We start from the raw sequence: 25749 nt of genomic DNA, 5'->3' as shown, positions 1-25749 counted from the left end.
GGTGCACCATTATTGGTACAAAAAAAAAATTCCAACATCACTTCTGCCAAGTGGCTTTGTAAACAAAGGAAAACAAAATGTGAATTTTGCATAAGAGACCTTCTAGATTGGGACAGAAATAAGAATTGCGTCAGTCTAGAAGGATTTCTCCTTCACTTACTGAGGACAGAAAAACTGAAGTATAGTATCAGAACAGATACTTCATTTTTCTCCTACATTTTGTCATCTCCTTTACATCTAAAGACTTCACTGAAGAAAGGAGAGGTATTTTGTATTTTTTCTGTACTTTCACCTTACAATTTAAAAAATATCGTAAAACTTTAAAATACTATTTTTAAAAAATAGCACGGTAACCTAAGTACATAATCACTTTTTTCTTATGCGCAACGAAAACAGTGTTTTTTTTTTTTTTTTTTAAATAGGTATAATTTATTGATTGAGATTGTCGGACTGACTTCCTCATCTTGGTTGTTATAGTCACAACGTTTCGGCCGTTTTGCCCTCCGGCCTTCATCAGGTGTTTTGTATCGAACTAGGGAACCATTTGTTAGGAGTCTCGAACCCAACCCTTTATTATTTAGGAGGGCAAAACGGCCGAAACGCTGTGACAATAACAACCAAGATGAGGAAGTCAGTCCAACAATCTCAATCAATGAAAACACCTCATCTCAAAAATACAGACAATTACTAGGTATAATTTATTTGGAAAAATAAGTTGAAGGAAACTCATATCTATTTAACAGACCCAAACCGATAAACTTCAGAACAATCTCTTTACTTTTTTGCATCGTTTATTTAAGGGGGTTAGGTTCTACCTCGACACCGGACCCAGACCTGCGTTTTCCGGAATTCAGAACGAGGCTGAATTTTCGGACCCCAACTTAAATACAATAATATTAATTTTATTTGTGATATTATAAAAGAGGTCTGCTGTGTTTCAAAATGCATTCACTTGTTAATTTTCCTCTTAAATTTTCTGCGAACATGCTCTTCCGTTGGCCATTTTGAATTTTAAATTCAGCTTATGAAATCAGACATAAAAAAAAATCGTTTACTGTACCTATTTACTATGCCTCCCCACGGGACAGAGTTAGACACCAGGGTCGTTTTTTAATGTGGAGAAAAGGTACAAAAATAAAAATTGTCTCAGTCGTGAAGGATTTCTCCTCCACCGAAAGAGAACAAGAAATAGAAGTGCAACACTGCAGCGAAGAACAGATACTACTTTGATCTTGACTAAAAGGCCAAGGATAAAGGCAGATGAAGTCAGCCGAAAGCCGATTACAAAACAAAAAGTAAGTATTACTACGTAAATTTAGTATCTTTTTTTTATGCATTTGCAAAATACGTTAAAATGTAAGGGAGATAACTACATTTACTAAGCGAATAATCATAATGAAAATGATTTTTCGGTACTCTTGCATAATTTGACCCTAATTCTCGTGATTTCCCGTCAAGCTCGAATCGGGCAAGACCGGCAATCATCGGTGACAGCCGAACGGCGTAACAGACTAAGGAAAAAAGCAAAGCAAACCGAAAAAAAAAAGAAAAGAAATACAAAAAATAACAAAAAACCTACCCTGAAAAAAGCAAATATGCTAATTTAATTTATTTTAGTATTTATTTATTTATTATTATTTTTTTTTGTTGCAAAATATTTATCAACAGCAAGTTATTTAAATATTGTTATCTTGGTTATCCTGACGCTCCGCACTTCTTTGTTTACCTTGGAAGTGACGTCACGCAAATCTTATAATACAAATGGCTACAATTGTAAAAATAATTTCAACTGTTTTTTTTAGTTTAACGATAAAAACTTGTAAGTGAATGTATTCAGTTTTTTAGCTACGAAATGTTGCATCCCTCTGCCTTTTCTACAAGTATTTTAGTTTACCAAAATACTAATTTTAGTTTTTTTTTTTTTTTTTTTTATTACATTTTCACCCCAAACAAGGCAAATTGCCACTTTGGTGTAGGGGGCTACTATCAGGGGAAACAACTACTGGGGTACTATGTAGGGATTTGGGCAGCAAGGTGTCGGTTCACGTTACACTTGAACTTCTGCACGTCAGTACTGTTGGGGAAGCAGGGACCTGGAATGGAATTCCAGAGTCTTGCGGTTCTGGGGAAGAAACTATTGGAGTAAAAAGATTTTTTACATCTAGGGATCTCTACAGTGTGGGGGTGGGATCTAGTAGCCTGTCGGGTTTGTCGAGGGTGCTCGCGTCGTGGGGGCACAAGTGATTGCAGTTCGTCAGAGCATTCACCACTAAAATACTTGTAGAAAAGGCAGAGGGATGCAACATTTCGTCGATGGGACAGAGGCTGAAGCTTAGATGCCAGTTCAGGGCCTATCAGGTTTGCGACTCTTTTTTGAACCTTGTCAAGGAGCAAGAGACTAGTAGCAGATGCACCAGCCCAGATGTGGCAGCAATACTCCATACATGGGCGAATGGTGGCCTTATAGAGGTACAGGATACTTTCGGGTGTTAGTAGTTTTCTAGCACGGTAGAGAGAGCCTACCTTTCTTGCAGCGGCCCTGGCAATGCCTTCAATGTAATTGTTCCAACTCATGTTTCCTGTGAACGTTAGGCCAAGGAGTTTACAGCAAACATTAAAAAGACATATAAATTATGCCCCTTTAAGGCGCCGAAATATAAAGGCGAATAAAATCAGACTTATCTCCCTTTATTTAAACAGTTTTAAAAAAAATGTGATTTCCCGTTTTTTTTTTTTTTAATCCTTGTTTTAAAAAGTATTTTATTTAAAAAGGACATGGACTATAAGTATAAATATGGATAAACTCTTAACAATGAAAAATTGAACTACTCATCGAATAGTAGTTTTTATAGGTAAGTGATTTTTTGGAATTTATATACATTTTTTTAAAATCGAAGGAAGTAAAATTTCGTTGATTTACTTTAAATCCTTTTTAAAAAACGATTAAAAAAATATTGAATAATTTGCTATTAAACGTGTTATTTTTTTAATTTTTTGTCTTTGCTCCTTTAATTAAAAAAAATTAGGGTTTGAATTACATTTTTCAAGAAGTTATAAGCTTTGAAAGACAGTATATCTAAATATTCCAGTGTTTACCGCAAATTTTTAATGACGATTTCTGACACTGCTAGGTCTAAGTACAATGTTTTTGTTTTTCTTTAACCATATTTTTTTCTTGTTTTTTATTTTATTTTCAAGACTTTTTGTTCAGTCAGGTTGTTTTTTTATGTTTTTTTTTTTTTTTTTTTTTTTTTAGGCGGGGGAGGGATTACACAGAAATAGAAAAACGTTTTTTTTTTTGTTTTTTTCAAGAAATAATGATTTTTTTTACAGTTGTTTATTGCCAGCGGAAGAACTTTCTTGAGATGAGGATATTTCCTTAGAAATCTTTTACTTCGGTCGACTGTTGATCGGCCATCGACAGCAAAGAGGGAGGTGATGGGGTAGGTGTATCAGAATTTTTGTAGGAATTTTTGACACCTCCTAACATGAAACTGCGAATAAAATATTAAAAACATCGTAATTTCTCTTTAAAAAGTGGATTGTTTATTTTCCTTATGGATTATACTTCTAAAATAAAGTATTAAAGTTGTTTTAAAAGTTATAGAAATATTTTTTTTTATTTAAAAAAAAACAGTAATGAAATTAATTGAATTTTACGAGCTCAGTATTTTTCAATTTTTAAACTTTAAAAATCTATCAAAATTTTCCTATTCTAGTTTTACGATATTTTCAGGGTCAATGTGAAATTTTATGCTCTTTCCAATAAACTGAATATAATATATAATGTCGTGTTGGAGCAACTAGGTGTTGTTGTGAAAGATGCTATGTTAATGAGGACATAATGCCTGCGGATGCAGTTCGAATAAAACTGAAAGCGTTTGGGTTAATAAGCAAAGACCCTAAGCGCCTAAAGGATGGAGTGCCCGTGCTAGGCCTAGAGGTCTGGGAGGAGGGCAATACGTTGCAATGGAAGCGAGGGAGCCCACTTCCAAAGTTACCCAATGTATTAACAAGACGTACTGTGTTTTCCATCTGTGGTAAATTGGTAGGACATCTACCTGTCTGTGGATGGCTCCGATCGGCAACAAGAGTGGTGAAAAGACGAGTGACTACAGTAACAAAAGGATGGGACGATGTTGTGGATGATGATTCTCTCCAACAAATGATGGCTGAAATGTTGTCCAGAGTGCATAGGAATGACCCTGCCCGGGGTGAGTGGCAAGTGTCTGGAAACGAACTAAATGCATGGGTTGACGCAAGTTCGTTGGCTACAGGTGTCGTGTTGGAGCAACTAGGTGTTGTTGTGGAAAATGCATGCTGGCTTCATCCGAAAAATGATGCCCAACATATAAATTTGGCAGAACTTGATGCCACGTTAAAAGATCTTAATCTCGCATTGCAATGGCAGACTAATGTTGTGCATCTCCACACTGACTCATTGTGTGTTTACCATTGGTTAACCGACACCTTGACTGGAAAGGCTCGAGTTAAGACTAGAGCTGCAAGTGAAATGCTAGTACGAAGGAGACTAGCAATAATTAAGCGTCTAGTTGACGAATACAGCTTGCAGGTAGACATTACGTTAGTCTCGTCAATGCAGAATTTGGCTGATAGCTTGACTCAAGTACCAAAGAGGTGGATCGATGCAATGAGGCAGGGATCCGATCTTCAACAACAAACATGCGTGACTGTAACGGATCAATTAACACCTGACCACGCTTTGATACAACGGGGGCGCAATTCAACAATCAACGCACAAAGGAAATGGTTGATTGCTGAATTGCGCCCCCGTTGTATCAAAGTACCTGCAGAATGTCTTCTTGGTTCCTCCTCTTCTCTTCTCTCTCCAATAATCGAGCACAGCATATAATAACAAAACTCTAAAGCACGTCTGACAGCACTAACTTCTGCCAACAGTCTCGCCCTCCTCTTAACAACACAGGCTTTTTATATCGCAAAATCGTTCACCTCTATTTGCATATTCTTCTAACTCACGTGATCACTACTCTATAAATAAGAGTCTTGACCGTTTCTTTTCTTTCTTTTTATTTATTTTCGGTGACCGACCCGCACGTGGTCTATCCAGGTAAGTCACGCATTTCTCCACATAGACAAACGTGTTTTTTTAATTCACGCCCTCCTCATTTTCAAGTGTCTATTAAAAAGTAAATCATTAATTTACTCACCAAAGTTTTATATATCACAAATTGAAGATAAAAGATCAATAAATAATATATTCAAATTTAAAACAAAAAAATTCGTATTTTTTAGAAATTTACCTGTAAAGTCCGAAGTTTAAAACCTTTTTTTTTTTAAAAAAACACGTTGTTTGTTTTTCTTTTGTTATTTTATAAATGAAACCTTGGTCCTTGCTCTTTTAATTGAAAAAAAAAAATTAGGGCTTGAATTACATTTTTCGAGGAGTTATAAGCTTTGAAAGACAGGGGGTCGAATTAATTCACGCCTCCCATTTTGAAATGTCTATTAAAAAGTAAATAATTAATTTACTCATCAAAGTGTTATATATCACAAATTGAAGATAAAAGATCAATAAATAATATATTCAAATTTAAAACAAAAAAAGTAGTGTTTTTTAGAAATTTACCTGTAAAGTCCGAAGTTTGAAACCGTTTTTTTTTAAACCACGTTGTTTGTTGTTCCTTTTGTTATTTTATAAATGAAACCTTGGTCCTTGCTTCTTTAATGGAAAAAAAATTAGAGCTTGAATTACATTTTTCGAGGAGTTATAAGCTTGGAAAGACGGGGTGGAATTATTCAATATTTTTCATGAAATTTCTGACACACCTAGTTATGGGGTAGAGGAAATGGAAGGAAGCCCCCCCCCCAACCGGGTAGCTTTCGGATATGTGATTTATGATGGAGACAAAAGGATCGTGTCCAAATTTTTGTCTCCACATAAATTCAAGTAAATATGTACCCAGAAGCTCCTGGCTGGTCCCGCATTCTTGCTTGTTATGCTATACATGTGTTTGGATATAACACTGCATTCTCTTCTAATATTTTTTAGGGTTGCCATTTCGAACGCCCATAAATAGATTATTTTTACTATTGTTATAATATCCAAATTGTATGGTGCAAAAAAAAAACGATCCTGTACACAATGATACCCATTGTCCATTGGTACACCGCCAGGAGAAGCTATCCTTTATGCACAATCTTTTTTTTAGTAAACATTTGTGTTTACAATTGGTGCAGTAGTGTACCTCATTCTTTAGGAAAGCAATTTCTTTTCCTGACAATATGAGATTGTCTGCATCAGCGTTTCCAATTTGTTTTTCTAGCATGCACAGTACCTGTCATTTTTTTCTGTTTAGTGAGTCTGAAAATATAGTTGTTTATCAGCTTTTTTGGGGTTCAGTCGATTTCTTCCAATTCGAATGTCATCTGCTTTCATTTAAATATCGCTTTTTCATTGGCTAATCAAACTCCCAGAAATTGAAGTACAAAAAAAATTTCAAAATAAATAAATCGTTAAAAATAACTAATCATAAAATAAAAAAATTACTAAAACCATAAAAAAAAAATTAGCGTTTCAACGTTTGAACAATGCTTGGCTGACCCTGATGTTTGCCGGTCTCTCGCCCGATCGGGGCTTGACGGGAAATCCCGAAAATTTTGGTAAAATTATGCAAGAGTACCGATTTTTCTTTAAAAACTTTAGTTGTTGATTGCTTTTTTTTTGTTTTCTTTTCAATATTGATTCACAAATTAAAAAAAAAAGAAAAAACGAAACTCTTTTATCGTTTATCTAAGAAATTTTTAATTTATTAAATTTTTAATTAGGTAAACAAATTTTTCACTGTTTAAAGTAAAAAAAAAAAGTAAAATAAAGGAAAACTTCATGAATTATTTTTTTTTTTTTCGAAAAACAAATTTGTCGTTTTTTTTTTACCAATAAGAGAAAGCCGGGTCCATTTTAATATTTTCAGATTTTGTTTTTAACTTTTATGAAATGACTTTTTTAAAACACGTTTTCATAATTTAAAAAACGTGTATTTTCTGAAAGAAAATACCCGTTTTGTCAATAAATTATTGTTTGGTTATTTTTCCAACATTATCAAATAAATAAACAAATAATCACTTAAAAATAAGAAATAAAACAAAATGGTGGTAGAACCCCATCCAATAAATGTTACCGTGACATCTATTGGGTTGGTTTCTAGCACCATTTTGTTTTATTCCTTATTTTAAAGTGAATACCGAGTTTTCAAAGATATCACAGCCATCTTTTCTTGTTCCCTGACTGCATTCAACATTACTGGTTTTTCAAACCGAATAAACATTTTACATTAAATAAAAACACTAAAAACTTATCCAGTTAGGTAGAAAAGTAAATTTTCTTGCCTTTGAAAAGATTTATTTGCTATATATTTGTTTTTTGACAACTTCTTCAGATTGTAATACAAACCTATATTTTCTTAGAAAATGTTTCTATCTTCCTTGTATTTTTAATATTCAGGATTTGTTTATAGAGTTTTTTTTTTCCTACAGGCACGGAATGGAACTATTATGTGTAGGATTTACTGGTCTGAAGAAGAAGGAGCTACAAAATAGTATGTAGGGGAAAAAAGACTGGTATTTTCTTAGCAGGATGCTGTTACCCAATAGTGGGCTTTGGTGAGTTAATTTGAATACATGCAATAAATTAATACCTTTACTGGTGTCTTAAAAAGCTTATTTTATTTTAGTTAGCCTGTTTAGAGTCCAGGGGATTGATCGCTGGTATAAGGGTCTCTATCAGTCTTTATGTGTTTCTAGTGATTCTCTCTTTCTCTCCTTTCTATTTAATCATTAATTTTATCACGCCTTCTACAGATCCACACAACAAGCACTATTTCTTATAGTAACGTTAGAGGACTTCGGTTAAACTTTCCTGATGTTCATTTCTTTTGCACAAATATCCTCACATTCTTGCTTTTTGTGAGACTAATTTAGATTCTTCTATTGATAGCAATGATTTACACGTGAAAGGTTGTTTTCCTCTTGTCTGTTTCGACTCTTTTACACATTTGCATTGTCTTGTTATTTTTCTTTACAAGGATCTCCCCATTGTACATGTCTCCAGTCTTGGATCTCATGGATGTTCTTTTATTTATTTGAGGTTGTCTCTGTTGAACCCCACTTCTTATTTGTTTGTTTTATACCGTGTCTCTTCTAACAGTGACTACTCTGTAATTGATGCTATATCCAGCAGTATTGATGATGCATTACGACTTTATCTGTCAAGCTCTATTCTTGTCTTCGGTGACTTTAATGCTCACCATTCTGACTGGATCTCCAACTCTAATCGCACAGATCTTGCTGGTGAAATCTGTCTTACATTTTAATGATTTGTTCCAAATTTTCACCATCCATACATACCTTCCTAATATTGACTTTAATCAACCATCTTTACTTGATCTTTGTCTCACTTTTGTTCCTCATTTATGTTTTATTTCCGCTTCTCTTCCATTGGGTTCTTCTGATTATACTGTCGACATTGAGATTGAGTTTTCATTTAAGTCTTCAATTTATTGTTCCTTCTATAGGCAAGTCTGATATTCCTCCTCGTTTTAATCTCCGGCTCATTTTATCCTTTAAAGAAACAGGGACAATCAGTGATGAGAATCCTTGGAAGTGGTTCTACGGGAATCCTTGTATACTTGTTGCATGTGAGTAACTGTGTTGCCTTTTTTTTATTACTTTTTTATCCTTTCTTTTTTTTGTGTCACATTTCTAAAGATAAAGCTGATCTCTTTGCTCATCTTTTTACTGACAATGCTTCTCTTGATGATTTTTATGCTGTTCTTCCAGAGTTTTCTAAAAAAACTCAGTAGTCTCTTGATTTTATAATTAATACTCCAACTCCCTATCTTTGTTGTCAATTACTTTAATGCTCACCATTCTTACTGGTTCTCACCACCCTAATCTTGCATATCTTGCTGGTAAATTAGTGTTACCCTCTGTTGCACAAGACGAGATCAAAAGGAGCAATAATTTTTCTATTGTTTTTCTTTTACAATTTGTGTGATTGTGTCATGCACAAACCTGTCATAGTAGTTGCAATAGTTCAGTATAAATCATTTTGTCATAGTAGTTGCAATAGTTCAGTATAAATCATTTTGTCATAGTAGTTGCAATAGTTCAGTATAAATCATTTTGTCATAGTAGTTGCAATAGTTCAGTATAAATCATTTTATCATAGTAGTTGCAATAGTTCAGTATAAATCATTTTGTCATAGTAGTTGCAATAGTTCAGTATAAATCATTTTGTCATAGTAGTTGCAATAGTTCAGTATAAATCATTTTGTCATAGTAGTTGCAATAGTTCAGTATAAATCATTTTGTCATAGTAGTTGCAATAGTTCACTATAAATCTGTCTTACATTTTTGTTGCTTATTCATGTGCCTCTCCTCCTCCATTGAGTTCCTCTGATCATGCTGTCGTTGATGTTAAGATTGATTTTTCTGTTAAACCTTCAATTGATCCTCCCTTTTATAGGCAAGTCTGTCATTCCTCCTAGTTTAATGGTCTCCATGCCATTCTATCTTCTAAGTATAAAGCTGATCTCTTTGCTCATTTTTTTACTGACAGTTCTTCCCTCAATGATTCTGTTGCTATTCTTCCAGGTTTTTCTTTAAAAAAAACGACAAGTTCTTGATTTTGTAATTATTATCCCAAAGAAAGTTGCTAGAATTCTTGCTAATCTTGATCAGTCTAAAACTTCCGATCCTAATTTTATTCATATTATTGTTCTCAAACATTATGCTCATAGACTTTCTTCTATCAACTCGAAATTATTCAATCTCTGTTTGTCTCAGTTCTGTTTCTATGCTTGTTAGACAAACTTCTCTGTTTGGCCTTATCTTTAAAAATGCTGGTTATTTGTCTGACCCAAGCAAATATAGCCCTCTTAGTATTTTCTCTATTATTAGCAAAGTTTTTGAGAGGCTGGCTGTGTAGAAATTTTATTTTTACTTTTCTTTATTTACCTCCCCTTCCTTTCCCCCTTTAATTGGTGTATTTTCTTCTCTCTTTCTCCCCTTCTTTTTTCCCCCTCTCTCGGTGAATCTGGTGCTGTGTCTCGCGATATTCGATAAAAGGAAGAAGAAAAAAAAACACGACAGACTGGCAGAAGAAGAGGAAAACGCCAGAGCGGTGTTAGGTTTTTTGAAAACGCCAGAGTGGTGTTAGAAATGCCAGAACGGTGTGGCAACTTTGGAATTACGACAGAGTAGTTTTGCGGCCTCTGCTTTACACCAGAATGGTGTTGCAACCTTCGAGCTAAAGCACCAGAACGGTTTTGCAAACTTTGATATGCCAAAAGGAAAAAAAAGCAAGTAAAAAGTATATTTGTTATGAGTGTTCTTTATAAACCGCCAGAGGGACTGATTTGGCAGCCCAGCCGAACTATATATTTCCTTCGTTTCCTATTTTTCTTTCTGATAAAATTTATACCGGTTTACCTTGGCCTTTTTTTTATGTGATTAAATTTCTTTAGAACACTTAGTCTCATGCAACGGGAATAAAATTCATTGAACGTGACGATAAAATTCCCGTTAGCTGACGGCAAACTTGTACATTTTCTAGAAAGTCTGGGCCTCTTTACTGATGTCTTTTGTGGTTTGCGTTCATCAGCTGATCTACTAAGTGTTATAACTGGATAGATTTGTCTGTTTTGGATAAGTTAAAAGATAAAGTGTAACATCCTGGTTTTCTCTATAAACTTCAAAGTTATGGTATTAGTGGTAAAAGTTCTTAACTTTCTTGGGGCTTTTCTTTCTAATTGAAGCTTGTGAGTAACTCTGGATAGTGAATCTTAAATTTCTTTTCCTGCCAATGGTATTGTTGTTTAGGGTTCATACATCTATGATCAATATTGTTTCTCCTGTATATATTTGACATTCTGGAGAATATTATTCTGAAATTTTACATTTATACTGATAACACCATCCTCTATTATGGTATTGCTTCTCGCCCATCTTTCCTGAATCACTTGAAATATGAAACTGATCTAGAATTTAATCTGGGTTCAGGCACGTCTTTCAATCGTAGATGTGTTCATTTTCTCCTGATATGCCTCTGCTCTTGATGAAAAATTGGCTTTTTTTGTCTTTCTTTCTCATCAAATATTTCTTGCAGTTAATATGTTAAATCCATTACTCTTTCTGCTTCTTGTAAAATCGATTCTCTCTGAGACTGTCTCACACTGGAAACTTTGCCTTATCTCTAAAAATATACCATTTTACCATGTATGGTAGTAAATCCAGTTGGCAAAGAATCAATGTAGTCCCGATTATCAGTGGTTTCAAAACAGAATCTGATAGTGAACTGACTGGAATAACAATTTCGATATTTTTATAATGAGGTCAGAGGCTTCTCATTGGTTAATTGTCCTAACGCATAGTTATAAATAAGCTCGCTGAAGTTCTGGAATCGTACCCTCCACATAAAGCAAAAATATTTTACCCCCCGCCTTTTTTATATGAAAAAGTCCTTTCGGGTTTAATAGTGTATAAAAAAAAAATCCCCCCCCTTTTTTGTTTGATTTATTTTGGGGATTTATACTTATTTTTATAGGTCAGAAAATATATACAAATATATTGGCATAATGTGTGTGTAGAAAGAAGCCATTTTTAATCCAATTGTTTAAGATTCATTTTTTTGTTTTTCTTGTTTTTTTGGGTTTTTTTAAAACTTACATACAAATACATACAGAAAATACATACATGCACAGCACTTTATACAGACATATGCAGAACGTGTACGTTGTAAGAGGAATCAATGGCACTTTTAATTCAATTGTTTAAATACATATACATACATATCTATGTATAAACAATGTATTTTTAAAAAAGAAAGCATTTTCTGAAGAAGAAAAAAAATATTTTTGTTAAACAAAACTTCTAAACATTCTTTTAGATATTTTTAGTTTGTTAATTTGGTTAGAAAGACAACAAGAAAATGGTCATAGTTTATCGTCATACCTGGGACAATTTACTTTTTTTTTTCTGGTTTCGATTTCTCATTTTGGGTTTCTGGAAAAAGATTTACTTAAGATTAAATTTCAAAAAGTTTAGCAATAAAATGTCTTAATTTTATTTTTGTTGTCGGTTTAGTAAAAATGTCGGCTATATTATTTTTAGAGTCTACATAATTTAGAGTAATATATTTTTTAATGACTTCATTTCTTATGAAATGATATTTGATATCAATGTGCTTCAACATTTGATGAATCATACAGGTATTTGCTAATAAAATATTACCTGTTTGTCACAATGAATTACTACTATTATTTTTATTTAGATCTGGTTTAAAAATAGACTTTAAAAGGATGCTTAGAAAAATTGCTTCTTGCACTGAGTGCGAAAGTGCAGCAAACTCTATCTCACAGGTAGAAAGGGCCACAATTTGTTGATTTTTAATTTTGCAGGAGATCATAAGTCCAATCCCTGACAGTCTAAAACAGTATTTTGTTATACTTTTTCGATTCTCAGAGTTTCCACAATCTGAACCTGAAAATCCCTCTATTTTTAAGAGTATATATGATTCCTTGTTTTTTTTTTTGATAATGAAGGTTTTGTTTCGCACAAGTTAAGTCCTTAATTGTCGGTTTTGATAAGTTTTGAGATAGCTTTGTTACAGTGTAACATATATTAGGCCTAGTTGCGGGTATTAAATAGATTAAACATCCAATAATGTCTCTGTATAATCAATTGTCTATTAATTTATTTTCAGTCTCTGTATTTTTATTTATAGCAATCTCAATGGAAGTTATTCATGATTTGGAATCTTGCATTCCAAACTTTAGCAGGAATTTATTAATGTACCATGATTGGTTCATTGTGAGTTTAATTTTCACAGGTAAACTGTATACCAATGGAATATGATAACTGTCCAAGATCGACAATTTAAAATTTTTAATTTAATTATTTTCTTAGCATCTTTTAAAATGCCACAATTTGATGTGAGTAATATATCGTCAACTCAAGAAAACAAAATAAATAATTTATTGCCTATATTTTCGGTTTACGTGACTGCATCTTTGGGACACTGCATCTGAATTTTTATCCTATTAAATAATTATGGAGTGTTAGATTCCAATTGAGACCACTTTGTTTGAGGCCATGAAGTGACTTATTCAGTTTCCATACGGAATTTTTATTTTTCATGTTAAGTCTCTTGGTGGGGTTGGGGGAAGTGGGCGTTAAATATAAATCTCACAATCATTCAGAGCATTTAAATAAGCATTTTTTACATTTGGTGCATTTTTAAATTGTATTGAGTGGCAAGTTGCAATAAAATTCTAATTATTGTTAAATTTGTTGTTGGTAAGAATGTGGCAAAATATTCAACCGCAGAAATTGAAGATGGTGGTTGTAAATTCAGTCGGCGAAGAATCAATGCAGTTATGATCTTGAGTTTTGAGTGATTCTGTGGAACAAAGATGGTGGCAGTAGATTCAGTTGGTGAAGAATCACTGTAGCCCCAATCATCAGTGGTTCAGTTGTGTCAAATGGAGACTGATAGCAAACTGACTGGAGTCCAAAATTCGATATTTTTATAATGAGGTTTGACGGTTCTCATTGGTTGATTATCCTAATGCGTAGTTATAAATAAGATTGTCCAAATTCTGGGAGTCATATCCTCCACATTTAGCAAAAACATTTTAACAGATTACTGTAGCCATGTTTGGGTTGGAGAATCTCTGTGTGATTTGAAGGTTCTTGATGAATTGATGAAACATATCTGTAATCTGATTGGTCTCACCCTTGCATTTTCACTGCAACTTCTGTCTCACAGACGTAATTTTGTTATCTCAGTTTTTTCTATAAATACATTTATAGCTTGTGTCCTTTAGAATTGTCTGATCTATTCCTTGTTTCCTTTATTCAAGTGCATTTGATTCGTTTGTCTAGTAGTTTCTATCAATTCGTTGTTTTAACATCTCAATGTAATACAGTTTGCAAGAAATGCAAGGTTGTGGAATTCTAATCCTGCTCACTGTTTTCCTGTTACAGCGTTGATCTTTTCAAGACTAAGATCAATAAGCATCTCATGTTTTTGTGATAATCAGTTTTTGTTTTTGACAGCTCGTAACATCAAGCAGCTTCATGCCTTGTCTTAAGCGATTTCCATAAAACACAAGTGTTGTAATTATAAAACCGTTCACCATCTTAGGGAAGCCTGGGGCAAAACGAGATACTTAAGGGAAAAAGAACTGTCGAGTTATATCGACATATAAATCATATTCTGTGTACTGAACATTCAAAATATTGGAAAACAATGCCACAACAAAAAAAAATATGAGAAATTATTTTCAAAAGAAATACAGATGATTTATTCAGCTAACTGTATTGTCCCGTTTTGCCCCATGCTTTGGGTAAAACGAGACGGATCTTGGTTTGAATAAGTCAGTCTTCACAGAGCTCACAAATGCCAGGCTTAAGTAGGTCAAACTGATTAATCTATTACCATAGCCCATAGAAATATCTGTCAGAACGTTAATTCTTTTTCGGGGAGAACATGATTTCAGCAGAACCATAAAAATAGATCAAAATAGATAAATTTTGAATACTTACCTCTTTTCAATGTACGGGGCTGAATAAAACAATCGTAGACATTGGCGGCAAGGCGTTACCACGTGATCTCTTGATCAGACTCCTCATGAAAGAGCTCTCTCTCTGTTTCAGTTATCTGTGGTGTCTCGTTTTACCCCGCTATCTCGTTTTGCCCCAGGTTCCCCTACCCCTTTCTTTTTTTTCAGTCAACTTTACTGCTATGTGAAGTATGCACATGTTTTGCATAATTTCCATTCTTAAAAAACAAATGTTCTATGTAGCTGCTATAGCAGGAAATAGACACCTGCAACCTATGTTATTGTGGCTTCTAGTTTTCGGCTAGATAGTGAGCTTTCTGTGTTATTTATCCCTTGACTTGCTCGAGATCACATAAGACATGTTTTGTTTTCACCATATTGTTTAAAGGAATTTGATATTTTGGCGTTTAGTTTTCCTGAGAGAAAAAAATCAAAATTATTTTTTGTATGTTCCAGCAATTTTTATTCCCAATATCATCACAAACAATGTTTTTATAACCAATTTATTTCAAAGTGGAAAAGCTTCCCCTACTGTGAATATTAAAAAATGAAGACCAGCCAGTTTAGTTTAGATTGTAGTATCTGTTTTTTATGCTATATTTGATCTATTTTCGTCTTTGGTCAGTGAAAAAGAAATCATTCTAGTTTTTATTTTTTCTAATTCAAAGTCGCTCTTTTTGTAAGCTTCATTTTTGTCTGCATTAAAAATCAACCTTGTGTCTATCTTTGTTGTTTTTGAGAGGCAGGTATTTTTATTTACACATGGAAAACTTTTTTATTTTATACTTTTTATTTGTCAAAAATAAATTCAACAAACATTTTATATAATTTTGACTTAATCAAAAATCATGATTTGTAAACAAATTTTATATGTTATAAAATCTTTATAAAGGTGATTAAACTTATTAGCATTATAAAAGATTTAGAAATCTTTATAGAGGTGATTAAACTTATTAGCATTATAAAAGATTTAGAAATCTTTATAGAGGTGATTAAACTTATGAAACAAAAATGTAGTAGGCAAAAAAAAAAATAAATAAAAAATAAATGTTCTGTCAGCAACAGTACAACTTCAAAATAGTCAATATCGCCCACCTCCAGAAGAGAGGGAATTCCTGTCCGTGATAACCGTGGTAAAAGAAGACACACTCCAATCGCCAGAAACACCCACACACACAGTTTGCAGGACACTGCCGACTCGTCTCTAGCCTCCTGCTTTTATAGTGGCCGGGAATTATCCATTTGCATAATCACATGAGACAGAAACGTGATTTTCCGAGAGTTGCATGGGGTGAATGCTAATAAAAACCCCCGGACGCCATCTTGGAATTCTCTTTTTCCCCCCAACTGGTGACACAACAGACGTACCCGAGGTAAGCTCTTTTTCCCCTCATTTTAGTTATTGCTACTTCTGCTACACTCCCCCCTGATCTCATGATCACAAATGGGGCAGGGGGGCAGTCGTCTCTGTCTGGTACTTCTCCGAAGAACCGGAGGCAGCACTTCCTCCCTGCCATCCTCCTCATCGCCATTATTGCCTCCAGTCTGCTCCATAGGCGGTGTTTCACAATCAGGGCAGGGGGGCAGTATTCGTTTCTGTCGGGTACTCCTTCGTAGAGGCAAGACGGGTGGTCCTTCCTCCGCTTCTTCAGTATGTACATTATATGGCTCAAAATCCTCTTCGTCGTCCTGCATCATACTCTGTCTTTTCAGAAGACATCATACTGTCTGAGTCTCCCTCTTCCTCCGATGTAACAACATAATGGCGAGGGCGCAAATCCTTCACGTGACGAGGCACACCGTCCACCAAAATCGACTGAGGGCTGATCACCTTGGTCACCTCACCCTTGCCGAACCTCGTGGTACATCGATTTTGCGGTCTTCTGACCCATACGCGATCTCCAACCTGGTAAAATCTGTTCTTGGGACCTGGAGACGCAGTTGCGAGATTGGTCTCCTTTACTCGAACTTCGTATTGATAAATCCTGTTGGCAGGCGCAGTGGAGGGAGATGTGTCGTCTCTTGGTGTGATGTTATACCAGTAGACAGCCTCCTGTATGGGACAACACATTCTAGCCGCTATTCGTTTCACTGTACGATGACATCGCTCCGCTATGCCATTCCCGGCTGGAGCGTATGCACAACGGAATCGCAAGTGAACTCCCCATTTACATGCAAATGCTTGGAACATATTGCTGCAGAAAGCTGTGTCATTGTCTAAAAGGAGTTCATGCGGCGCGCCACGCTCGAGGAACACTGCCTCCAACTGATGAATCACGCTTGCCGAGTCCTGCCTTGCCAATTTCCTCCAAATGGAGAAACGCGACGGACCACAGTCTGTTAAAGTTAAAAAATGGAAGGTGTCATAATGCGTGATATCCATTCCAATTCTCTGCCAATTCTCGTTAACTTCCAGCTTTCCCTTTTCCCACCTGACTGGCGCTGGGTCAATGGACTGACATTCCTCGCATTTCTGTATGACCGTTCTGACAGTTGCTTTTGTCGTGGTTGGACATCTTCTCCTGACAAAGTAGGTAGTGCGTCGCACCCCCGGATGTCCACTATCTTTGTGAATAGCCATGATTTGACTCTCATCCAGCTCGTCTGTGTGGACCGCGCCTATCACTGGGTCAAGACCGTTTTTCTTTTTCATTGCCTCAAACCACCGCTGTGGCACTCGTGTCAGTCGGTCAGCAATGTTTCGTGCTGATGGAACCAGCGTCACATCCACTGTCAGTCCGTACTCTTTCACGAGCTCCTTAAGAGTGCTTAATCGCCTCCTAATAAGCATCTCGCTTGCTGCTTTGGTGCGTACTCGCGCCTTTCCAGTTAGCGTGTCCGAGACCCAATGGTATACGCAAACAGAATCTGTCTTTATGTGTAGCACCTTGCTCTGCCACTGGAGAGCCAAATTGATGCCTTTCAATACGGCATCCAGTTCAGTCAAGTTGATATGTTGAGAGTCATATTCAGGTCGCAGCCAACATGCATCTTCCAGCACAGTTTCACACATCTCCAAGGCTGCCCCAATTGCTCGGGATCTAGCATCGACCCATTCATTCAGCTCTTTGCCGTCCACACACCAATTTCCCTGTGCCGGATCGTTCTGCTGTGCAGATTTTAAGGTTTCAAACATCATACGATGTAGTACGGCGTCCCTTGCTTCATCATCCCAGCCCTTCGTTACCGAACTTACTCTCCTTCTGAGTATTCCGCAAGCCACACGAAGCCAACCGCACACCGGAAAGTGCCCGACAAGTCGACCACACAGGGAAAAGATTGTTCATCGCGTAACAATACTGGGAGCCTCCGGAATTGCATTTCCTCGCTTCCACCGCAGTTCATTGCGTTCCATCCTGACTGCTAATCCCAGCACCCGTGCACCGTCCTTCAACTGCTCCGGGTTCTTGCACTCCAACCCGAACTGCGCGAGGTGTTCTCTCACACGGGTCGCGGGCACCACGTCTTCATTGACAAAAATGTCATCAATGTAAGCAGATGCTGCGCGGCTTATAACTTCTTCCTGAGATAGTACTTCGCTGACAATTGCTCTCATTATCAAGGGAGCCACATTCAAACCAAACCCCAGACGGGTCAGACAGTATTTTTTCCCATCGATTTCCACAGTCTGGTATGGCCACAGTGTCTCATGGACCCGGACTTGTAGGTATGCTCTTCTGAGGTCCAGTAGAGACACATTAGCACCTTTTTGTCTCCACTCACGCAGCTTAGCCGCACAAACATCTGCGTTGGCCGTAAATGCGTCTACGTAATGATTTAGCTCCCGGTAGTCCATTACCGGGCGCACTTTGGCTTTGTTCTGCTGTATCACAGCCATCAGGGGAATTAGACCTTTGGGGGGTCCCAATTTATCCTCTGGGTATGGCACGAGCCAACCATTATCTATCCAGGTGTGGAGCTCCTGCGTGTATTCTTCACGAATTTCTGCTGGCACTGGGTACTCTGACACTCGATTATGCAGCCTTTCAGGGGGGTGGTCCACAGACCATTTCCACGATGCGGTCCACGTTCGGTTTTGATGGTCAAAGGTAGCAGTGAAATCTGGTTCATCGATAGAAATGGCTGCGCATTTAATACTTTTCCTGGCACCCAGCCGCACTGATCCTGTAGGCTTGACAACAACACCTCCTAGAGCTTTTATGGCGTCGATCCCTAGAAGCAAGTCAAATCCCAGTGGCTTGCCATGCACCACCAACACATCGACTCTGGCAGACACACCTTCATCAGTGGATACAGAGACCGTTCCAACACCGCAGCACGCATGGGACATTCCACCAATTGTGTTGACAATTACGTTTGTTTTTCTCCAAGACCGGCACCGGTCTGCATGTAAAATTGTCCTGGAGCATCCTGTATGAATAAGCGCCAAACATCGCATCCCGTCAACATGGATGCTTATCACCGGGAGCGTCGTGTTCACATCTTGGTTGGGAAGGAGACTGGCGCTTATGCGTCCTCCCCTTGCTCGTTTCCCGAGCAGTTCCGAGCCCAGTGTCCACTCTCACCGCAACGGTAACACCGTGTTCCACGTTTTCGACAGTCCCTTGCAAGGTGGCCTTTAACATTGCATTTGAAACAGGTCACGTTAACAGGATTATTCTGGGCCCTGTTGTTGGGTGAGCGTGTGGCCGCAACCACATCCTGATTTTGTTCGCCAGTCGTCGTCAAAATTCTCGCTCTCGACATTAGCTCCCCCATGGTCAGGGCTTTGATGTTCGGCACCTGTTGAAGAGCAATTGAGATGGTGTCAGGGAATCCAGTGACAAAAATTAATTTTGTGAGTCTCTCTGAGCTTTCTCCTGTGAATCCGGCCAATCCAACCAACTGCCTGATCTTGTTGGCGTACACATCCACACGTTCACCAGCCCATCTAACCATAGTTATTTTTCTATATGCTGCGAACGCGTCATCAGTAAATGCCTCCTTTAATCGAGCCTCAATCTGGTCTATTTTCTTTTGATCGTCCTCCTCCATTTCCATGTAGAGGGCCAGCGCATTGCCTTCCAGGTATAAAGGTAGCAGACTCGCTACGTCATCCACCTGCTGAAGTTGTGCGACAAGTCTCACTTTTTTCAGCCACGCTACAACGTCTCCCTCGCCAGAGAACGGCTTGATAATATCACTGCTTATCCGCACCTTTGCCATATTCGGGCCGAAATAGCTTGAAACAAAAATGTAGTAGGCAAAAAAAAAATAAAATAAATAAATGTTCTGTCAGCAACAGTACAACTTCAAAATAGTCAATATCGCCCACCTCCAGAAGAGAGGGAATTCCTGTCCGTGATAACCGTGGTAAAAGAAGACACACTCCAATCGCCAGAAACACCCACACACACAGTTTGCAGGACACTGCCGACTCGTCTCTAGCCTCCTGCTTTCATAGTGGCCGGGAATTATCCATTTGCATAATCACATGAGACAGAAACGTGATTTTCCGAGAGTTGCATGGGGTGAATGCTAATAAAAACCCCCGGACGCCATCTTGGAATTCTCTTTTTCCCCCCAACTGGTGACACAACAGACGTACCCGAGGTAAGCTCTTTTTCCCCTCATTTTAGTTATTGCTACTTCTGCTACAACTTATTAGCATTATAAAAGATTTAGAAATCTTTATAGAGGTGATTAAACTTATTAGCATTATAAAAGATTTAAAATCTTATTACAGATTAAACTTAGCCAAAAATTTCTAGAATATATGGGCTTGTTACTATGGCAACGAACTACAGAAAGACCTATTACTACCCACTTCCATTCTTTCTCTTCTATTTCTCTTTTTTCTTAATTAAATTTGTAATTTCTAGTTATACACAAACATAGTCGTCTGACCTAATTGAAAAAACTAAGAAAACCTATTATTGTATCTAGTGGATACCCGCTCCCTATCTGCTAGTGACCCCAATATGTGTTTCCAAATGCCCACAATAGAAATTATTAATTGTTTATAAAGCCTTCCAAATCTTTTTAGTTAGATTTATTGTTGCGATCCATGTTAATTTGTTTTCCTAAACTGAATAAAATAATATCTTCCTGTTTCTTAGGTACTATCATCAATCTCGTTAAATTCAATAATTTTTACTTTTAGATATTTTCAAACTGAAATGAAATTTTTTTCTCAAACAAATCATTTGTTTCTTTTTTTAAATGTGGAAAACTCTTGTTTTCATTTCGTTGTCCCTCATAATAATGGAAAGTCATTATTTACTTAAAGGATTGTGATAGTACACTTTAATTTTAATTCCTTTTTTAAAAATAAAACAACACGAAATTAAGCTATTTTCTATCTTGGGAACATTGGCCTTGACATATGAAAAGTGCAGTTAGATATGTTAGGAATATTAGAAGGTAAACTCCAAAGAAAGAATTTCCAACCGTTATGCTCTACTTCTCTTGATTCTCAGTATCAAACCCCAGCGCACATCTGCCAGAAACTTACTTCTTCCAAAGAAACACCCCCACACACGGGCTTTTTATTTGAAAAACCGACTGCATCTCATTTGCATATTTCCCCCAACTCTCATTATCTAACATGACCACCAGTCCATAAATAGCAAGAGCGGCCACTTTTTTCTTTATCCTTTCCCTTAAACAGACAGCATGTTGTACGAGGTACAGTTTGTACTATTTTTTAATCATATTAAGCCATTAATAATGAAACTTTTCAGAAATAAAATAAATAAATTGTAGCCATTAATAATGAAACTTTTCAGAAATAAAATAAATAAATTGTAGCCATTAATAATGAAACTTTTCAGAAATAAAATAAATAAATAATAAATAAATTGTAGTTATTAATAATGAAACTTTTCAGAAATAAAATAACTAAATAAATAATAATAAATAAATTGGAGCCATTAATAATGAAACTTTTCAGAAATAAAATAAATAAATAAATAATAAATAAATTGTAGTTATTAATAATGAAACTTTTCAGAAATAAAATAAATAAATAATAATAATAAATAAATTGGAATCAATACTAATTAAACTTTTCCGAAATAAAATAAATTAATCATAATAAATAAATTGTAGTTATTAATAATGGAACTTTTCAGAAATAAAATAAATAAATAAATAATAATAAATAAATTGGAGCCATTAATAATGAAACTTTTCAGAAATAAAATAAATAAATAAATAATAAATAAATTGTAGTTATTAATAATGAAACTTTTCAGAAATAAAATAAATAAATAATAATAATAAATAAATTGTAGTTATTAATAATGAAACTTTTCAGAAATAAAATAAATAAATAAATAATAATAAATAAATTGGAGCCATTAATAATGAAACTTTTCAGAAATAAAATAAATAAATAAATAATAAATAAATTGTAGTTATTAATAATGAAACTTTTCAGAAATAAAATAAATAAATAAATAATAAATAAATTGTAGTCATTAATAATGGAACTTTTCAGAAATAAATGATATTTATTTACTAGGCTTGTTTTATTTTATATATCTGCTGAAAGTAATAATGATTTTGACATTGCATTAAGGTAATGCTCTTGCATACAAATAATTGAATACTTTCAATTATCACAAATAAAATATAAATAAGATGGCAACATTTCTAATGTGATTCCTCCCATTACTACTGGAGGGGTTAGTAGAGTACTTATCGCAGTCACTCGGGTCCCGGTTTTCTGATCAGTTATGGAGACATAGGAAAACGTGTTTATGGATAAATGAGTTATGTAGCATCCAAATAAAGTTTGAGTTTACAATTTATTTCTTTGTTCCAGGTTATTTGATTCGTTTGCCCAGTGGTCGCAATCAATTTTCTCTTTTAATGCCTCATTGTAGTACAGTTTCTTATTCCAGTGGCTTCTTTATATTGACTGCAAATTTGTGGAACTCTCTTCAGGCTCACTGTTTTCCTTCTACTTACAGCTTTGGTCTTTTTAAAACAATAGGCCTCTCCTGTCTTTTTAATAATCATGTTTTATTTTTGCTAGCTCATTACATCAAGTGAAACATGCACATGTTCTGTGTAATTTTCATTCTTTAAAAGAAACAAACGTTTCTTACAGCTGCTAAGGAAATAGACAACGACTACCTATGTTATCAGTGGTGTCTTCTAGTCTTCTCAGCTAGGTAGCGAGCCTTTTATGTTATTTGACGCTTGACCTTTTTGGTCGCAAAAGTCATTATACGAAGGAAAGTTTTCCTTTTTGGTTTTTTTTCTTCGAGTCTGCAAGTTTACTTTCCTGTCTTTAACTTCAATTGGAAGAGTCATTATCTAAGAGTTATTTTTTTCATTCATTTTAAGTGGTATCGATCATCGCCAGGAGTTAATTTTCTTTTTCTTTCACTATATTTTTTAAAGGAATTTGATATTTTAGTCTTTAGTTTTCACGACGGAAAAAAATAAAATTATTTTTGTATGCTGCAGCACTTTTATGCCCGTCAATAATCATAATCAAGTTTTGTCTCAAATAACTCAAATTAACCAGTTTATTTGAAATTTAAAAAAATGTTCCTATATTCTGAATATTATAAAAATGAAAACCAGTGCATAAAATAGTATCTATTCTGATACTTTTCAAATGTTACCCATGATAAACATCTGAAAGAATTGAAACTTAGATACATTAAAGTGAGTTAACTTTCACTCCCCTCCCTAATCTTATATTAAGGTTAAAGAAGATAACCTCCCAGTGTTTGTAATAGGCAGGAGACGTGCTTATCTGTTCTATTGGTATATAGAGCACCTTTCATCAACAACAAAAAGGACACCGTTTTCCTAACATCAATAATAAAGAAAGGTAACACTTGACGAAAAAAACACATAATTTTGTTTCAGAAAGTATGGATCTTCTTTACCCATTTTGATTTTATATTCAGACTAGCGGGGGGTACCCAGCATTGCTCGAGTGTTTGTGGGTGTTTTGGTGGGGGGTAAATCAGAACAAAAAGGAAACTTAACGATAGTGATTTAAAAAAAAAAATGGGGGGTTGGTGGCATGTGGGCTCGAACCCGGAGCCTTGAGGCCTATAGACTGAGCCTGAATACCTGCGCTACGGCGACAATGTTAATGTAAGAGCGATTAAAGTGAGTCAAGTGATTGACAGGTGGACGTTTAATGAGGTCATCGTGGGAGCGTTCTGATGACGGCAGGGGCAGTTTTTTGGCGTTTGTTTACTTTGTTTCACTGCGGGACCATTTTTTCATTTACAGCGGGACAGTTTGGGCTTCGCTAAGATGATGGGAGGGGGGAAACCAACTCCCCATATAAAGGGGATTGTTCAAATTGAATAGCAATTTTCTGATATTAGGAATAAACTGCATTGATCAAAGCTGATTGCTTTTGGACTTTCCCGGCAATCATGCTGGGAACGATGCAAGCACCTTCTTATCAGTTTTGCTTTTATTATACGAATAAGGCGAATCTACACATGCCGAGCGAAAAATGTTGAATATTTAGCTTTTGAAAGTCGGGCAAATTAAATACACATGCGACCCCTGTTCGTAACTCATAGATATTATGATTTTTACGTGATATAAAATGTTTTAAAAATGAATGACGGCCTCGAGAAACCGTCCAAAAAATCCTTTTGCGGACATACGCAAAAAGCAAACATACATCCATACACTCATTTTTTCTTTTATATATATAGATTAATGTCACACCATCCAACAACCATTGTTTAGACTCTAAACTTTAGAAGATGAGGTAGAAAGCGAGGAAGGGTTCTTTCATGACATTCTCAGATTCCACGTCATCATCATCAAGATGATTATGATTGAAAGAAGACATTAATCAAGTGTTGTAATGGACCACTGCAAGTGACTTTCAAAACGAATCAGAATCTGATTGCCTGGTATTCATATCAGTTTCTAAGTGGGTGAAATCAATCATTGGCAAGGGAATCAGTTTCCTCTAATTCCTTCCCCTCCCTTAACAAATATTCTCAACCCATCACCCAAAATTGTTCCTCCATTCATATTATACAGTCTTTGTTTGTTTTTGTGTATTTTTTGTAGTCGTTTATGCCAGTTATAAAAATGAAAAGGTTATCAAGAAATGGTTGATTTACCGGGGGTGGAGTGGGGTCATAGTAAAATTTACTACGTTCTAAATAACCTTTATTACGTAATAAAAATAATCTATTTAAAATTAGCTTTTAGAATGGCTTGGGTGCAATAGTATTTTTAGCACTTGCTTATATTTTTTAGATTTAAACCAAGGCCACACACTTTTTTTACATTTTCATTTCAATATGGATTAAGTCAAGCAAGACTAATAAGACATGTTTATGTCATTAATTAAGGATTTTTAGTTACATATCTTATAAGTAAAAATCATTCATTTTATTAACAGATCTGTATCGCATAAAAAATGTACACATTATATTTGAAATTTCATCAATAATGAATTTGTGCATTTTTTAATAAGAAACAATAAAAAGTTCAATTTTCTTTCATGAAGCGTATATTTTAAAACTTATTTTTATTTGCAGATTTTGCAGCAATGAAAAGAAATGCGTCTTCATTTTAGTCGTGTCTTAAGAACGTTTAAAATGTTTGGAATGTTCTTCCTATGAATTTCCCAAAGTTAAAATGTCTGAACGAAAGGATAGCTATTCATATGAACTGCATCTCAGTTACTTTAACATTTCCTTATTTAAACAGAAACAGAAGATGAACTTTAATTGTACATTGATCAGATGTATGAATAATCAAAAGTAAATCATTGGAAAAAGGAAAATATAATCTGGATTGTGTAGCACCACTGTTCAAGTGACTTTTACTCAAAACTACACGTTCAGCATTGCAAACTATACGTAGATACTATGCTAAGTAGATTATTCTGCAATCCTCAAATATAGCATGCCCATTCATCAATAAATTCCAAAATGATGGTAAGAAAATGAAAATCGTACTCAATATTTCAAAATAATAAAAGATGTTATTTGTAAAAGTAAAATCAGAACCAAATTAAGGCTCATAAAAAGATGTGTTTTCAGAAGCTTCTGTTCAAATATTTTGAAATCATTCACAAGTATCTTTTCCATTGCACCATTCAGTTAAATGTAAAAGCAATTTATCACTGAAATATTAGACAAATATAATCTGTTGATTCCTTACGACGTTGTGCTTTTTACATGAATTATATGCA

At 35.3% G+C, this 25749-nt stretch overlaps 1 long non-coding RNA gene across 1 annotated transcript; it reads left to right on the top strand.

The window, feature by feature from the left end:
- Positions 1 to 836: 836 nt before the first annotated feature.
- Positions 837 to 25501, top strand: LOC145246108 (uncharacterized). Its single transcript, XR_013863091.1, has 3 exons — positions 837 to 1295; positions 7516 to 7641; positions 25091 to 25501. It is a non-coding gene; the product is annotated as an uncharacterized LOC145246108 (long non-coding RNA).
- The last annotated feature ends 248 nt before the right edge of the window (positions 25502 to 25749 follow it).

This window comes from Euprymna scolopes, chromosome 23, assembly GCF_053919585.1.
Source record: "Euprymna scolopes isolate OS-2025 chromosome 23, ASM5391958v1, whole genome shotgun sequence".
NCBI lineage: Eukaryota > Metazoa > Mollusca > Cephalopoda > Sepiida > Sepiolidae > Euprymna > Euprymna scolopes.
The sequence above is the reverse complement of the archived record's forward strand: the minus strand, read 5'-3'. Positions and strand labels throughout refer to the sequence as shown.